This window comes from Ornithorhynchus anatinus, chromosome 7, assembly GCF_004115215.2.
Source record: "Ornithorhynchus anatinus isolate Pmale09 chromosome 7, mOrnAna1.pri.v4, whole genome shotgun sequence".
Lineage (NCBI taxonomy): Eukaryota > Metazoa > Chordata > Mammalia > Monotremata > Ornithorhynchidae > Ornithorhynchus > Ornithorhynchus anatinus.
The window spans coordinates 21760411-21776832 of record NC_041734.1 but is presented as its reverse complement, the minus strand read 5'-3'; the positions used below and the strand labels follow the sequence as shown (position 1 = coordinate 21776832).

Genomic DNA, 16422 nt, shown 5'->3' with positions numbered 1-16422 from the left:
GCACTCTAATGAATGGGGCTCGGGAGCGAGACACCCAGACCACCACTTAGTCAAGAGGTCCGGTATCGGATCATTTAGAGAAGTAAATGCTTATAAAAACAAGCTTTATAAATGTCCCAGGAATCCAGTGAATGTCCGAAAATTTATATCTTAGGGGAATATGTGAGTAACCGTAACTGTAAACTCCCTAAAGGGAGTATTAAATCTGGCAAGAAAGTGCGATAAGTTGATTTACTCTTTTATAATCAGCTGTTTGTTAAAAAGGAGACATTCCCTAGTAAGCATACTTTGATGACCTGTTTCTGTTGAATTTATTAAAAACCCAGGTGAGTGATGAAAAATATTGTGTGTGGCAAAGTGTTCAGTTTTTCTTTGAAAATAGAGGCCCACATTTGTGCTAAAAATGTCACCTTAAATAATGGAATGTTCACCTCAGAGTGTATTTGGGATAGGGAGACAACTCACTCATTTATCTGAATAAATGCGAGCTATTAGATTAGTAAATGCATATGTTTTTATGTTCAGTTTCTAGGGTTATCACGTGAGGCGGTCTACTAGTAGAAGAAGCATTCTAGTGATCATAGGTAGTTCGGGGGTAGCGAAACATGGGTGTAAAGAGAGCAAGTTTAGTATCAGGAGACAATAAATAAAGGAACATTGGATTTTTATTTGTCAAAGCCGCATATATGAAACTATTTCAGAATCCATTTTTTACAACGAGAATTTACAGAAAAATAGCTGGCTTTTGAAATACAATTTCTGATCTAACCCCCCAGTAGTTTGTTTTCTTTAGGCTTCTTGTTCATCTGTACTAGGACATGCAGGATTTACCCAAGCCTGGGCCTGATTTTGAAGTAATTGGAAAGCTTTTCTGTCCTGTGGTGTTCAATGCATAGCTACAGCTGGTTGAAGGGGACCAAATCCATTGAAGAGGTGATTTGGTTCCATTTTACCAGCTTTAGCAAAGCATTGCCGAAGGCCTAGAGTAGACACCCTTAGGGAAATCCCAGGAAATTTAATCCTTTCTTTTGGTAAGGTTTATGACAGTGTTTAGTTATTAAGCTGTTGAATTTACAAACCTTATAAAAATAAGTAATTTAGACATTAAAGTGTTGGGTTTTATTTGAGAGGGATTTGTTTTTTGTGTTTAAAAGAGCACATCATGAATGCATGTCTTCATGGGGGTAAGGAGAGGACGGAGAGGTGTTAGGCTAGATCACCGCATCTGCCTTTTCTCTTTAGACGCTTCCACAGACAATTTCTAAGTCCAGATTAAAGTCAGACAGCTAAAAGGCGGTTCTCAAGGAGGGGATCATGCTCATTTGACCAGAGGAGCGTTTTAAAATCTGTAGGCGGTAAGAACCAAGAATTTCTGAAGCGAAACCGCTGAATGTGTCAAGATGCAAGGGGGGGGCGAGGGGAGGCGTTGCAAACTCTGTGCACATTTGCCCTGCCCTTCCTACCAACCATGTCTTTTTTCCTTCAGCCTGAAACTTCTTAGGGGGGACAGCAAGCTGCCAGAACAGGAAAGAGGACGGATCGGAGGAAGGGCCTCCACTCAGTGGTTTAAAATTTGACCTCCGACGTGTGTGTAACAGCAAGTATTAGAAAAGCAGAATGGCCTACTGGCAAGAGCACGGGCCTGGGAGTCAGAGGACCTGGGTTCTAATCCCGGCTGTGCCACTGGTGCATTGCGTGAACTTGGGCAAGTCATTTAATTTCTCTGTGCCCCAGTTACCCGATCTGTAAAACGGGAATTAAGACCGTGAGCCCTACGTAGGAAAAGGGACTGTATCCATGCTGATTATCTTGCATCTGCCCCAGCACTTAGTACGGTGCCTAGCGCATAGCCCTTGACAAACACCATGCAGAAAAAAAGGTATGACCTGAACCCTAGAGAGGAATTTCCATATGCTAGCATATTATTCTTTTTCCATCTAATGTGTAACCCCGCTTAAAGTCACCTCTTAATAAGAACTGAATTTGTTTTTTCAGTCATTTCATACTACTAACGTCAGGTGTGGCACAGATAACTTAATATCCTCTCGCTGTGGTTAATGAACAATGAAATGACACAATTGGTGAGGAAAACCTACAGGTACCCCAAAGTGCCAAAGCAGGGAATATTTTATCCTCTCCAGTCCATTCGTAGTCAGCGACAAAACGTTGAAGAAGTAGTAAAAGGAATAAAATACAGACCTTCAGGATCAACCCTAGTTCACGTCATTGCGTGAGCGTAATCTGTATTCGTTGATACTAGCATAGGATACCGTTGGCAGGACGTAAACGTATTCTTTACACCGTGAATCCGGCAGAAACTCGGGGGGCATCATGTGGCCTGGATTTAAGTGCTGGAGATAGTAATAAAACAGGCTTCTATTTTTACTAGTTCTATGGAAACATTCAACAGACACCCGCTGGTCAAGCGTGCTTTTGGATGGCAGGGCTGCTTCAGATACTGGCCATATCAGGGCAAAAAGAGGCCATGGAAAAAAAAAAAAAACACCAAACCACAGTAGAGCATTTGATAATGTCAGCATCTGTTATCCCCGTCATTGAGACAGTTGAAATGTTTGAGTTACAACAGTGTCAGCAGATGCCCAGAGTTTAATGTGTGCTTAGTTAAAAGTGAACAGCTGATCTAATCGAAGGAGGTGACATTTTAGAGGCACCGAATATACCCTTAGGTATGTCAACTTGAACTGCGGAGCACTAATGTCAATATAAGGTGTCTCTGGAAACGGCTGAGTTGTCATTTAGTTTCAAACTATTGTACCCTCTTAATTTAAGACGGTAAGAAGAGAGAGGCTGGGTCAGTGACTGGTTTTTAAGTTGGTTTTTTTCCCCCACAAGTTTTAAAGCACGATAGAAAGTCTCGTTTAGGAGCTTGTTTGCTGTAAGACTTTCAAGCAGTAATCAAAGTAAGATAAGAGTGGTCCCTAAAAAGCAGTTTGACTGCCTCTGTTGTTAAGTTTTCTGTCCGAGTCTTTGCGAATTCTGAGCTTTCAACTCGAAATTCTGTAGGTTGTGTCATTTGTGGCCATATTTAATAAATGAGTAAGTGGTATTGCTATGTAGAGGTTGCAAAACCCTACAGCATGACAGGTTAGATTTCTTTTTGACAGGTTTAAATTTCTTGATTTTTTTTTGAAGGAATATTTAAAATATATGGTATCTAGGAAGCATATTTTTTTCTTAAAAGGGGAAGCAGCATGGCTTAGTGGAAAGAGCCCGGGCTTGGGAGTCAGAGGACATGGGTTCCAATCCCGGCTTCACCACGTCTCCCCCGATTAGACCGTAAGCCCGTCAAACGGCAGGGACTGTCTCTATCTGTTGCCGACTTGTTCATTCCAAGCGCTTAGTACAGTGCTCTGCACAGAGTAAGCGCTCAATAAATACTATTGAATGAATGAATGAACTTGTCTGCTGTGTGAACTTGGGCAAGTCATTTAACTTCTCTGTGCCTCAGTTACCTCATCTGTAACATGGGGATTAAAAGCGTGAGCCCCACGTGGGACAACCTGATGACCCTGTGTCTACCCCAGCGCTTAGAACAGTGCTGTGCACGTAGTAAGTGCTTAACAGATACCATCATCATTAATTATTATTATTAAGATCATTACTTTTGTCTATGCCGATTACTGAGCAAGTGAGATTCACCTTTGAAGATTAGTCTTTCCAGTGACTTTAATGGACAGGGAGTAATTAAACGTCGTTATTCCTTGCCGTTTCTACACGACTTGCTCCAGGCAAACCCTGAAATGCGGAAAGTAGCCCAGTAAAATATTGTCGGTTACACCAGTTAAACCGGGCATGGTAGTAAAGATCATCCACCTTCAGAAATGCCCATCCTACAGAAGCAAATTTGAAGCTCTTAATTTCCTTTGTTTTCCTAATTTGATATAAAATAACCTAGAAATTGGGGTCCCGAGAGTGATCAAGGAATAACGTGCTGTCGGCACGCTATCAACTACATTGCAAAATAAACTCCAGTGGCGGGCGTATTTCCGAAGCGATTTCCAGTTTTCTCTCTGGTTCTGGGAGAGGATTTAGCAGTTGGTGGACCGCATAAGCTAGTTGATTGGCAGCTGGGCCCTAGAAATCTCTGCAGTGTCACTTCTGATGATGCATAAATCTGACGCTGCGCCAAGCACTCTGTAAGTTTATTTGTGGGGATTTGGGAAACCTGACCACAGAGATATTTTTTAGAAAGTGAGGAGGGAAGAGTAGAGGTAGGATGGTTGTTTTCTCATGGTCTGTCATTTTACTTTAAGACTGTATACAGATAGACGTCCTTTAGGGTACAAAACTACACGCCGACCGACAGTTTTAAACTTAATTTTTTTTGACAGGTCCCTTTTAAGTCTTTTAAAAATAGCTAACTTTTAAGACAAGCCAGAAATTCTTACTCCTCTGACCTGCTTAAATTAAGATAATACGGTTGCCTCTAAACAGGATCGAGAGGTGCCATGATGAATGTAGCTTTTGCCTCCTTTCAGAACTACGCTATCTGGTTTCAAGCCCTCAAGTGAACTCTGCATTCCGCATAGTCAGTCAAAAACCGCATTTAAGTTTTTCAAAGGGAAGCGTTACCCCTGTAACGACTATATTCTTCTGCTGCCAAATAAATACGTCCTCTCTGAGAGATTCGTTGTACAGTTCATAATGAATGATCACGTTTTCTCTTCCTAATGTGAAATGCCCTATCTCTACCGTTATTGGCCACGTGAAGGTTCACTCAAACGAAAAAGTAAAACTGCTTCTTCTAGTTGCAGTTTAGATCTCTTGCTGGGTCGGCGCCTGCCAAAAATACATACTTCTTTACATTCCATAGCTTTTTATGTTCATATGGGTACATAAAGAAGTATGTACTCTGAGCAGGTGTACATCCCTTGTTATCTGTCAGACTTGAAATGTTTTTGTTTTTTCCCACGCCCTCTTGTAGTTCGGGAAAATACGCCAGTCACCTTGCTATTGTTCAGAGGAGCGGCGCTAAGGACTTCAGATGCATGGTTACCAAGAGTAAGCGACCTGTAAATGCTTCGGACGGTTGGACTTATTTTATGTTACAGTAACCTGCAGAGTGGCTCCAAGGCCTGCTACAATTCAATATTCTGGGTCATTGGCATTTTCAGGTTTCGGGCACCTCGATGCCCACCCTCTTTTAATCGTGGTTTAGCTGCGTTATGAGGTTCACAGAATTAGGGGACCTCTGCAGGCTGTCTTCTGTTAATTGATGAGGTTTTCAGCATCTAATAGCAGGCCTCCTTGATGAACTCTAAGAGTCTTTGGGTCCTAATCCAGTGGCTAGTACCTCTTTATAAAGGATCCTTCTCCAAAGTCCCACTTTTCAAAGTGTCTCGTTTTTCAAATACGGCCCCAGAATTCGGGGGAGGGGTGTGTGGCCCCGGGGGGGGGGGGGGGGGGGAAGGAGGGAGGGAGAAAGATCCCCTCAGTCCATTGGTAAAAGTGATTCAACCGTTGTAACATTTAAAGTAAAAAGCCCCGCGCACCGTTCAAACTCCGGTAAAAGGTTTGCCGTGGGCATCGAGCCGCCGGTAGGCCAGAGGTCACGAGTGAAAGCTCATGACCAGCTGAGTGTTTCTATAATTGGATCTTTGACTTAACCGGTTCAGCGGTAGCCTTTCGCAGGTCCCCGCGGTAAATAATCTCAGGCTCAGGTGTGGCGTAACCGTCTCGCTGCTCACGAATTTGAACCGTATCATTTGGGGGCCTGACGGATGCCCAGGAATAGGTGGGCAGAGCGGGAAAGTTTGGGCGGGCTCGAGGCTTCCGACCTGAAGGACCCGCAGAGTCTGAGGCTCCTAGGTGTGTTTGGCAGAAGGGGTAGGATGAAGAGGGTGCTGAGCCTTAACGTTGAAAAGCAAACCGTCAATAAGCCTTCCCGGGAGACTTCATAGTTAAAAGGAGCAGGCCGGGGAATAGAGAACGCCTGCAACCCTGACAGAAGCTAGTGCAGCTGATAGAGAGCAAATCAGAACGGAGCTGTAGCTAAACCCGGGACTCCGAGAAGAAACAGCAATGCAGCAGTAGAAATTACGGCATGCACATTCTGGTCTGAAACTGGATTGCCTTTCTCTTTTTAAGATTGGTAATTTTTTTTTGGTTTTAAGAAAAAAACCTAAACGAAACGCATTTTCTTGGTGTGGACCGAACTGTGCAAACTAATGGTGTTTCCCGAATGGTAACACTAAAGGAAGCTGGATGCGATTTACTGATAGGAATGGCAAAGTTTCCATTTTACTGAAACGATCAACAACGAACATTTTAACTTCCGTAATCCGTGTCACTGAAGATCTTGGCACTTGAGATCAGGTCTGGCTAGTTATCTGGTTCTTCTTTTTTTTCCTCCCCCCCCCCCCCCGAACCTTTCTAATGCTTCCTGCTTGAACTCTGAAATTATGCTCTACTCGGAGATTAATCTAACAACCAAGCAGTCATCTAGTAAATCTTAGGCAAGCATGCAGAGAGTCAGAGGCGTCCTTAAAAAGTGCAGAATTAACCCAGGCCTTCTGTTACCTGTAAGCTTAGCACCGTGGAGCCTTCGCAGTTGGAGGAGAGGTAAATGACCTGGAGACACCTCAGAAGCAGCAGCAGCAGCCATCTCGTCCCGAGCTTTCCTGCATTCTATTTGCTGATTCAGCTCTTCCCTGCATGGCGGGGGGTGGGGGGGTGGGGGGGGTGGGGTAAGGCGAAAGTATCGAAGAGCACAATACCTCACCTTCTTAAATGGGTACACGCGATAAACGCACCCCCCCGCTCCCGCCAGCCCCTTTCCGTCTCCCCGCTCCCCCCAGCCCCAAGTGCTACCGTCACATTTAAAATGAACACGCCGCGGAATGCCAAATTACCGCTGCTGCGTAAAAAAAACGAGTACCTTGTGATTGCAGGACCGAAAGTTAAGCTTCCAGGTAGGATGCTAGAATTCCCGAGGAAGACGAACCTAGCCCGTTCCTCGGTCGAAGAACTTCAGGAGAGGGGAAGAATAAGTTGCAGAGGCGATTACTCTCTACGTTTCCAAAAAGGCAAAAGAAGCACCCTTCCCTTCCCCCGAAGCCGCCACAAAGCATCACCCTGTTCCCTACCCCCACCAAAATGTTTTGGATTCTTCTGGCTTCTTAGAAAACACACTGCTTCGCTTCTTGCTTGAGGTTTTGATTTGTTTTTTAGTCTGAGTTCCCAGGCTTAAACAGTAGGCAGACGGGTCTGGAGGCTACCCTGCCACCTCCAGAGGGCAAACCTGCTGGCGAGGTCAGGTCTCCCACATGGACAACCCCTCGACCGGCCGGCATTTCCCCTCCGAGGCCACGGGCAAAACTGTTGCAGTTTTATAGGCAGCTAAGCATTTGAAACATGCAGTCCCAGGCAAACAGGCTCTCTTGTGCCTCTCTCTTCCCTGACCATATTTAGTCAACCATTGCAAAAAATAGGCTCTCAGCTGCCGATTGTCGATCGCAAAGCTGAGAGCCTCCATCTTGCTTTCTGCCTATTGATTGTGTTTCCTGCGGTCCTTTTACTGCTTTGCCATTTGTCCTGAGATTACATATATGTATCTATATTTATACACGTACACACACACAAACACATGTATATTTGCATGTATGTATTTATATAGATATTCTATATATTAGCACAGCCAAATACAGCAGTCTTTTATGTCTTCCACTTCTATCGCCCAGATTTTCACCGGGCTCGCGGTGTTACTAGTACAGCCCGTTTGCGGCTGTCACTATACTTAGAAGTGCTGCTGAGCAAAAGGGGTAAAGGAAGAAAGAAATCACCGCTCCGGTTCGTACCGAGCCTGCAGGCAGAAGCGAAAAAAGAAACGCTCCTCTCCTGCCCCTGTAGATTTTACAATCTGATTTTGTGTTTGGGTAAAGCGCCGTGAATGTTAATGCCGCTGTGAGCTATTTCTCGACAGCCCAAGAGGTGGGGGAGAGATCACGTAACTAGTTTCTGCCTCGGTTTCTACCGAATTTAAGTTTGATACTAGGCTATTTGCATATCCAGTGTGTAGGAAGGAAAGAAGTAGGGAGGAAAGGAAATGTGTGGGTCAGCAGAAAGACTTGTCAAAAGTCCCTGGAAGATGAATAAAATCAGTTTGTCATTCCAGTGAGTCAGAAAACCGGATTTTTTAGACCTCAGAAATCTGGCTAGCAAAGATTTCAGTCCAGGAAGTGTTTTCTGTCAAAGTTTGTTTGAAAGTCTGCATTGGAAACCGTCCTACAGATATATACAGACCCTATTTTCAAATGAATAAAATATTGACTGCATTCTCTAGTTCACTGTCGCCTTATGAAAAATCCTCCGTTTTCCTCCAGAAAGTGTTTGTAGAATAGGAATTTCCTTTCTTTAAAAAAACCACTCCACGCTGTAACTGCTGACAAAACCACAGTGGTTACTTAAGTCACCGCCTCCTTGAGAACTGTATTTATGCTCCGACTTTTGAGTAGTTGAAAATAATCTTTAGTTTGTCGCACTAACTGTAGTTTGGAAATCGATTCTCCTTTCCTCCCACCCTTTTTTTTTTTAAAAAAAAAAAAATAAGAATTCAACCTCAAAAACCTGCGTATAAAGTTTGTAAGATCTAAAAGGGAGCTTCTGAGGCACCACGATTCCCCTGCGCCCGATTTCCCGACTTTCTAACCTTTCTGGCCCTGATCCTCACCTACCTATCACTTCCATATCATACGTCCTCTGATCGGGGGCCATGGAGTCAGTCTGGCTCACGGGGTGGCTCGGCCTGATGCAGCTTGGCACGGGGCTCTTGTTTTGGAGAGCGAGTCCCTCATCGATGCCGTAGTTGACAGAGTATTTTTTCGGCCGGGCCACTGTTGGGATCAGACCTGCCCAGAGGGAGAAGTCAGGTGACGGCGCTCTACGCCTTGAAGCGGTCGCCCTCGCTCGTGTATTCGCTCTGGCTCCTGCAGCCTTCCAACTCTGTGTAGTGGTGCAAAGGACGACTTCATGGCGGGGGGAAGCGGGGGCAGGGGCAGTTGGTGGTTGCTGTTGTGCTTTCTGTGCTCTGGCTTTTCCCTTTGCTCCCAGAAAGGTGAAGGAGACTCTCCTGACCCCGGCTAAGCTAGACTGAATGGCGTCCTCAACCGAATGGGTGAGGAGGCAGCAGAGTCAGCTGCTGTTGAGGTTTCATATGACCTTAGGCTGCATCTGTTCTCCCTACCAGCCATCTTGCAAATGTGGGCTGCTGGCACCGGAGACCCGGGTGAGAGAATGAGGGTGGTTCAGGGCCAACCGTGATCGCTTCTGCGTAAACATATCCTGTGCATGTCATGAGGGTGGTAGGACATAGCTTTCCCTCTTAATCATTGGTTTCTGAGCAGCCCTCACCCAAATGGCCAGGGACTAGATAAGGAGTACTTCTGAATTTTCGTGAACAAAATTGGGCAAGCACCTCTCTCTCTCTCTCTCTCTCTCTCTCTCTCTCTCTCTCTCTCTCTCTCTCCAATTTCTATCGGTAATTTATTTTTTATATTGATGTCGGCCTCCCCCTCTAGCCTGTGAGCCCTTTGTGGGCAAGAATGTATCTGTTTTTTTGTTATACTGTACTCTCCCAAGCCTTAGTACAGGGCTTTGCACACAGTAAGTGCTCAATAAATGCGACTGAATGAACGACTGAATCTCTAGGTCTCTCCCTCTCGATCTCTCTTGGGCTCTCTCGCTCGATCTCTCGCGGCGTCTCCGTCTCTTTGTCTCCCTCTGGGCCCCTCTCTGTGACCCACATCCTCGTGGATCAATCAAGCCTATGTATCGAGCGCTTACTTTGCGCAGAGCACCGAAGTAAGCGCCTGGGACGGAACAGCCTAACAGAGTCGGTAGACAGATTCTCTGCCCACAACGAGCTTCAGTCTAGAGGGAGAGGCAGACGTTAATATAAATAAATTACAGATATGTACAAAGGTTTTGGGGGCCCGAGGGAGGGGTAAATAAAGAGTGAAAATCCAAGTTCAGGGGCCGCACAGAAGGGAGTGGGGGAAGAGAAAATGAGGGCTTACTCGGGCAAGGCCTTTTAGAGGAGATGTGGTTTTAATGGGGTCTGGAAGGTGAGGAGGAGTGATCGTATGTCGGATACGAAGAGGGAGGGCATTCCAGGCCGGAGGGAGGACACGGGCAAGAGGGTGGCGGTGAGATACTTCACGTGTTTGAAGTACATTGCGAGTAGGTTGGCATTAGAGGAGCAATAGGCGTGGGCTGGGTTGTAGCGGGAGATCGGAGAAGTAAGGTAGGAAGGGGTAAGGGGAGTGAGTGCTTTAAAGCCTCTGATGAGGCGTTGCTTTTTGGTGTGGCAGTGACTGGAGGTTTTTGAGGAGCGGGGAAGCATGGACTGAACAGTTTTGTAGAAGAATGACCCGGGCAGCAGAGGGAATGGTGGACTGGAATGGGGAGAGCCAGGAGGTGGGAAGGTCGGAAAGGAGGCTGATGCAGAAATCAAGGTGGGATAGGTTAAGTGCTTGGATTACCGTGGTAGCATTCTGGATGGAGAGGATAGGGTGGATTTTAATGATGTTCCGAAGGTTGAACCGACAGGATTTGGTGACAGATGGTATTATTATAATTATTATATATTATATTAGACTGTCTTATATTATAATTATGGTATTTGTTGAGTTGTTACTCTGCGCCAGGCACTTTTCTAAGCACCGGGGTGGATACGAGCGAATCGGGTTGGACACAGCCCCTGGCCCACATGGGGCTCACAGTCTCTATCCCCATTTTCCAGATGAGGGAACTGAGGCACAGAGAAGTTAAGTGGCTTGCCCCGGGTCACACAGCAGACTGGTGGCAGAGCCGGCATTAGAACCCACGACCTTCCGAGTTCCACGCCGGTGCTCTATCCACGACGCCATGCTGCTTCGCGTGTATGTGAGTAGATGTGGGTTAAATGAAAAAGGTGAGTTGAGGATACCGCCTAGGTTCCAGGCTTGTGAGATAGGGAGGATGGCGGTGGGAAAGTCGCGGGGGAGGATAGGGTTTTTGCTCGGAAGTTAAGGAGTTCCGCTTTGCACACGTTAAGCCTTGGGTCGCGGGACATCCGAGCAGAGATGACCCGAAGGCCGGAGGAAATGCGAGACAGCAGAGTTGAGAGATCAGGGCTGGAGAATTAGTTTGGGAGTCATCCACATAAACATGGTCGTTGAAGCCATGGGAGCGAGCGAGTTCTCCAAGGGGACGGGTGTAAATGGAGAATAGATGGGGACCCGGAACGGAGCCTCGAGGGACAACAAGCGAGCGGCCAGAGAGATAGGAGGAACACCAGGAGAGACACTGTCAGCGAAGCCAAGGTAGGGTGATGTTGCCAAGAGAAGGGGGAGGTCGACAGTGTCGAAGGCAGCCGCGAGGTCAAGGAGGGTTAGGATGGAGTAGAGGCCGTTGGATTTGGCAGGGAGGCGATCGTTCGTGGCGTTTGAGAAGTAAAAGAGGGCAGTTTCTGTGACTTCCACACAGGCGGAAGTCAGCTAGGAGGGGCTCAAGGAGAGAACCGGAGGAGGGGAAGTGGAGGCAGCAGGTGTAGATGACTTGCTCAGAGAGTTTCAGCGTAACTAGGCTTACCCTCCGAAAGCAGCTGCGATACCGTCTTCAAGAGTGTGGCTCCTTCGTCGATGGCCATAGAGTGAGATATGCTTCCTGATACTGTAGTGGATAGAGAAGCAGCGCGGCTTAGTGGAAAAGAGCCCGGGCTTGGGCGTCAGAGGTCGAGGGTTCTAATCCCGACTCCGCCACTTGCCTGCTGTGTGACCTTGGGCAAGTCACTTCACTTCTCTGTGCCTCGGTTACCTCATCTGTAAAAATGGGGATTAAAAAATGTGAGCCCCACGTGGGACAATGTGACTACCCTGTATCTATCCCAGCGCTTAGAACGGTGCTCTGCACATAGTAAGCCCTTAACAAATACCGTAATTATTATTATAGAGCACGGGCCTGGGAATCAGAAGGTCGTGGGTTCTAATTCTGGCTCCGCCCCTTTTGTGCCGTGTGACCTTGCGGAAGTCAGTTCACTTCTCCGGGCCTCAGTTACCTCATCTGTATAATGGGGATTGAGATTGTGAGGCCTAAGTGGGCCGGGGACCGTGTCCAACCTGATTGGCTCGCATCCACCCCAGCGCTTAGTACAGGGCCTGTTAGGTAGTAAGCGCTTAAAGGAGTGATATCACTGAGTTTACAGCCAAGAGAAATCGTCAGGATTGGTTTGCTGCAGTTGACTTGAAGTTTAAAAAGGCTTCTGACAGTGAAATCCCTACCGCCTCAGCAATCCCGTGGAGGGCCTCGAGATTCAGAGCAGAGGGAGGGTTGCCGAATCCTATACCGTGACGTACAGATCAAATTATGGAATATGCACGACAGGGAATGCTGTGGCATGCCGAAGTGGAAGAGATGCCCGGGTTAACCTGACTGTCCTGGCTCCAAGGCAGTGTGTCTGTTTATTGTTGTACTTTCCCAAGCGCGTAATACAGAGCACACTGTAAACGTTCAGTACATACGATTCCGACTGACCGCCCATTATTTTGCTCTGTACAGAATTGTGATATAATAATGATGGTATTTGTTATGAGCTTACTAAGTGCCGAGCACTGTTCTAAGCGCTCGGGTAGATACAGGGTAATCAGATTGTCCCACGTGGGGCTCACAGTCTTCATCCCCCTTTTACAGGCGACATAACTGAGGCGCAGAGAAGTTAAGTGACTTGTCCACGTCACACAGCTGATAATAATGATGTTGGTATCTGTTAAGCGCTTACTATGTGCAGAGCACCGTTCTAAGCGCTGGGGTAGATACAGGGTAATCAGGTTGTCCCACGTGAGGCTCACAGTTAATCCCCATTTTACAGATGCGGTCACTGAGGCGCAGAGAAGTTAAGTGACTTGCCTACAGTCACACAGCTGACAAGTGGCGGAGCCGGGATTCGAACCCATGACCTCGGACCCCCAAGCCCGTTCTCTTTCCACTAAGTCGATATTTAAGCTCGTACTATGTGCCATCCACTGTACTGAGTGTTGGGGTAGATTATAAGATGATCAGGTCCCGCCTGGGGCTCACATTCTAAGAAGGAGGGAGCACAGGCATCGTATCCCCCTTTTGCAGGTGAGGGAACTGAGGCGTCAAGAAGTTAAATGTCTTGCCCGAGGTCGCACGGCAGACAAGCGACAGAGCTGGGATTAGAACCCACGTCCTCCGATTCCCAGACCTCTGCTTTTCCCACTAGCCCACCCCGTGGGGCCTCCGAAGTGTGAAGATTCTCTCAAACGATCGATCAGTAGTATCTGCTGAGCACCTGCTGTGTGCAGAGCACTGTACTAAACACTAAGAGGTCAATAGAGTTAGTAGAAATAACCCCAACCTTCAAGGAGCTTACGGTTCGATGGGGGTAGACACGGTAAAATAAATTATAGAAGGAAGAAACTAAAAGGCAAGCAGCGTGGCATGGTGGGGAGAGCACAGGTCTGGGTGGGTCAAGGTCATGGGTTCTAATCCTGGCTCCACTTAACAAATACCACCCCCTCCCCCCCAAAAAGATGCCACTAACACCAACATCTTCAGGCTGAAAGGTGAAAGATCAAGTGGTGGCGATTATCAGGTGTCTCATTACTCTCCATTGCTAGCAGGGTCCTAAGCAGACTGTTTCTGAGTCAACTATTTCAACTACTAATAATGATGGTTTTTGAGTAAGCACTTATTCCGTGCCAGTCGCGGACTGCGTACTGGGGTAGATGCAAGATAATAATAATGTTGGTATTGGTTAAGCGCTTACTAGGTGCAGAGCACTAAGCGCCGGGGTAGATACAGGGTAATCAGGTTGTCCCACGTGAGGCTCACCGTCTTAACCCCCATTTTACAGATGAGGTAACTGAGGCCCAGAGAAGTGAAGTGACTTGCCCACAGTCACACAGCTGACAAGTGGCAGAGCTTGGGATTCGAGCTCCCAAGCCCGGGCTCTTTCCACTGAGCCACGCAGCTCAGGTCAGACACGGTCCCTGTCCCCGACAGGGCTCACAGCCTCCATCTATCCCCTTTTTAAAGAAGTTCAACTGATTTGCCGAAAGTTACACACCAGGCAAGCGGACAGATTAGAACTCAAGTGTCCTGACTTTCAGGCCCGGAGGCAGGCTAGAACTCGAGTCTCCTGACTTCCCGGCCTTTGCTCTTTCAATAGGTCGTACGGAATATGGTCGACCTAGGGCTTTAGGTCACATCCTGGCGCAGGGGCCGGGAGCTTTGCAGTGCCTTGGACAGAGGGGAAAACGCAAGTGGCAGGAGTCTCTCCGTGGTTTTCATAGCTTTCGGTAGCTCCAGCGGATCCAGCCTTTGACGGTAAATCTGGCTGCCCCGAGCGGTTCTTTACGTTCCTCGAGGCTACCTCATGATGACGTGACCGACGGGTTGAGAGCCGAGGATGGCCTGATCCATCTCCCGCTGCCCGGGGAGTAAAGCAGGGGCGCGTAGTTAGCCTGGTCCTGCCCCTTTACCTCAACGGCACAAGACAAGGCGGGCGTCAGATGAGAGAATGGAACAAAGCATCGCTGGCGGGCGTGCACAGTGCGGTTGGATCCGCGGGCCCCGCAGCAATCTCCAAGTGTGAAGGACTGTTATATATTTAGCCACCTTTTACCAGTTAGTCATTTCCCACTGACTTTATCCAAGTTCTTCGTATTTCATGCTCCACCATGTAGTCGGTTTTTTTTTTCTTTCTTTCTTAAACCTATTCCAGTTCTCTCTGCGTCAGTTTTGATCTGTGGCCAGTCACAACCTCTCTTAGGTTTCAGGCACTCCAGTGTCCCTCGTAGATTTGCTCTAACTTGGTTCGTTTCAGCCCTGTTTATCTCTGCACAATATCCCGTCCCTTTTATTTTGTGAGTAAATCCCCAGAAGGTTAATAAAATCCTCTTCGTCACCAGCCGACTGAATTCAGTTCTTACTGAAATTTCGTTCTTTCCTTTTGCCTTTACCCGTGATGGTATGTGTTTGATTTCTCAGAATTTGGTGAAAGGGCGGTTTCAAAAATCGGTCAGGCACCGGCATTTGAGTGTTCGCCCTGTGCCGGGCACTGTACTGAGTGGTTGGCGCTTGGACGAATACAGTAGGTGGGATGCCTGCCCTTAAGGGAAGCAGTGTGGCTCTAGTGGAAAGAGCCCGGGCTTCGGAGTCAGAGGTCATGAGTTCGACTCCCGGCTCTGCCACTTGTCAGCTGTGTGACTGTGGGCGAGTCACTTCTCTGTGCCTCAGTTACCTCATCTGTAAAATGGGGATTAACTGTCAGCCCCCCGTGGGACAACCTGATTACCCTGTATCTACCCTAGCGCTTAGAACAGTGCTCTGTACGTAGTAAGCGCTTTACAAGTACCAACATCATCATTATTATTATTATGAAGGAGCTTATAATTTACAAGCATGCTGTGCCAGCTCAGACTCTAAATTAGTATCCGATTCTGATCCTCAGGATCTGCCGTTGTCTTGTCAGGACCACGTAACGATCTGCCGAGCGCGCACGGTAAAGATTTGATGTTCACCGCATCTGTCAGTGAAATCGTTCAAGTCTTCATTATTTTAAGAATCCTCTCGTTTCTACGTATACTCACACCTCGTATTAACATGCACAAGTATATATTCTTACAATAAACTCGATAGAGGATTATGTGCAGTGACATATTCTTAATAATACTGGTATTGGTTAAGCGCTTACTACGTGCAGAGCACTGTTCTAAGCACTGGGGGAGATACAGGGTAATCAGGTTGTCCCGCGTGAGGCTCACCGTTAATCCCCATTTTCCAGATGAGGTCTCTGAGGCACAGAGAAGTTAAGTGATTTGCCCACAGTCCCCCAGCTGCCACGTGGCGGAGCCGGGATTCGAACCCATGACCCCGGACTCCCAAGCCCGGGCTCCTTCCACTGAGCCACGCTGCTTCTCTGTGGTTCCCCTCCAAGTGGTTACAATACAGTGCTCTGCACGCAGGGATCGCTCAGTTAATACCATAGGTTGACCGATTATTATTATTATTTTTGCTGGACATAGTGGTGTCCAGGCAGAATCAAGTGGTGGGCAGGATGTGGGCTCTGGACTATATTTTGCCCTCCCTGCAGTGATTAATAATCTCCGCACCGTAGACCGTCTTTATCCCGTGTGAGTGTAATCGGAAAAAGGAGTCCGTAATTGGTATTAAAATGGTAACTTAAAGCGGTTACTGCAAGAAATGACCTACCATTTAAAAAAGAAGGAATATTTTGGCATGTGCTCTTTTGAGCAAATGCTGAAGTCTCCTATTTGAGCAGAGCGTCCCCCAGGCGTCGTCATAAATGTTGATAAGTGAAGGCCCTTAGCCCGCTTCTGACCCGAGATTATGTAAGCAGCTGAACCTCACTTGTTTTGAACCAACTGCTCAAGTTTTGGT

General features: G+C 47.2%; 1 protein-coding gene, 1 long non-coding RNA gene and 2 other non-coding genes across 6 annotated transcripts in view; 1 reads left to right on the top strand and 3 right to left on the bottom strand.

Moving 5' to 3' along the window:
* MIB1 (MIB E3 ubiquitin protein ligase 1) overlaps positions 1-16422 on the top strand; it is a 119563-nt gene that overhangs the window by 67188 nt on the left and 35953 nt on the right. The gene's annotated exons all lie outside the window — the stretch shown is intronic.
* Positions 881-981, bottom strand: MIR133A-1 (microRNA mir-133a-1). Its single transcript, NR_034660.1, has one exon. It is a non-coding gene; the product is annotated as a microRNA mir-133a-1 (primary transcript).
* On the bottom strand, positions 1772-7334 carry LOC114813213. 3 transcript variants are annotated; one of them, XR_005660175.1, is made up of 4 exons: positions 7107-7334; positions 6899-6988; positions 6541-6671; positions 1772-2351 (listed from the first exon to the last, which is right to left on the bottom strand). It is a non-coding gene; the product is annotated as an uncharacterized LOC114813213 (long non-coding RNA). The 3 variants fall into 3 exon arrangements; XR_005660176.1 differs by having other exon boundaries at positions 7113-7334; XR_003760882.1 differs by having other exon boundaries at positions 6899-7334.
* MIR1A (microRNA mir-1a) lies at positions 4791-4892 on the bottom strand. Its single transcript, NR_034659.1, has one exon. It is a non-coding gene; the product is annotated as a microRNA mir-1a (primary transcript).